This window comes from Nicotiana attenuata, unplaced genomic scaffold (assembly GCF_001879085.1).
Source record: "Nicotiana attenuata strain UT unplaced genomic scaffold, NIATTr2, whole genome shotgun sequence".
Lineage (NCBI taxonomy): Eukaryota > Viridiplantae > Streptophyta > Magnoliopsida > Solanales > Solanaceae > Nicotiana > Nicotiana attenuata.
Window position 1 is genome coordinate 444,981 of NW_017670433.1, and position 1,280 is coordinate 446,260.

Below are 1,280 nucleotides of genomic sequence, written 5' to 3' on the forward strand. Positions count from 1 at the left end.
AATGAATCAAAGGGTAAATCATAGTCAATCATAATTACTCACTGAACTAGAAGACCAACTTGAAACACAGAAATAATCGATTATAGAACAATATAAATGGGGTTTTATTCATCAAGGTGACTTGACCTGCCTCTCCTTGAAGAGGTTCAGGATCTTACATTGATCTTGTTTCTTGCTCCACTTATGGAGTATATCTTTCTATTTCTGGAATATTCCGGGAAGAAGCCCCCCTTGGGAGGTTATCTTTCTTGGTATTTATAGCCTCAGGCTTTTTCATCTTGTCACGAATGGGCCCCTCCTTTTGTTGTGGAGACGCCCCCTCGTTTGTTTTAAGGACAGCTATCATAAGTTAAGAGTAAGCGGTGTTGACCATTTACTACAAAGTGGTCGTGATGGGGTTGACCCCCTGGTCGCAAAATGGTCGAATATCTGCCAATACAGTTAGTCCCTCCGTTCGTCGAGGTCGTGCTCGAGTCGACTTCGGCGGACGGATAGAGCGGCGTGATCAGGTAGGGTCCTTAAAAATGAACTTTTGGAATTGAACTGTTGGTTGGCGAGTGGAGCATCATCCCGCGCAGTCGTTCGTAATGGCGCACGTTTTCATGAAACCGAATCGCTTCGTGCACGGTTATGTATTAATGGCGATCGTTGGGTCCCGTGCAGGTAGAGTTCGTTATTTATAACTAGAGAAGATGTGTCATTTTGTTCTTTACATGTTCATTGTTCTTCTAAGAGAAATCTCGAGAAGCCTTTTCTTCTGTCAAATCGCATTTTCGCTATTCTTCCGATCATTATCATCATTGATTTCTCCGTCTCCCTTGTCAAAATTCTTCTTTCTTTTGCTCGTGAATCGATTGTGGCAGGCACTTCTTCTCGCGGCAATCGCTCGGCTAATTCTCAGGGGGTCGAAAATCCCGCTCCAGCAGATGAAAGGCTAGAGTTGGTGGGAGGTGAGGAAATTCCTTTGGTCGACGAAATTCTAACTCACCCAAGAGATCAAGTGATGGATTTCAGTGCACCGGGCGGCGTGGAACTGGGGGACATTGCTTCTTTAATGGGGGAAGTGGGGATAGCTCAAATGCGGGAGCGATGGCATATCCCACATTATGCTGAGATCGCTCTTGCGAAGACCAAGGACAGGGTACAGATTGACCGTCGAGGGTATTGCTCGTTCTATGCTTATCCCTTCCAGGTGGGGTGTACACTCCCGCTCCCGATGCTGATAGTAGACTTTTGTCGCTATTACGAGGTATGCCCGGCCCAACTTTCTCTTTGTCTCT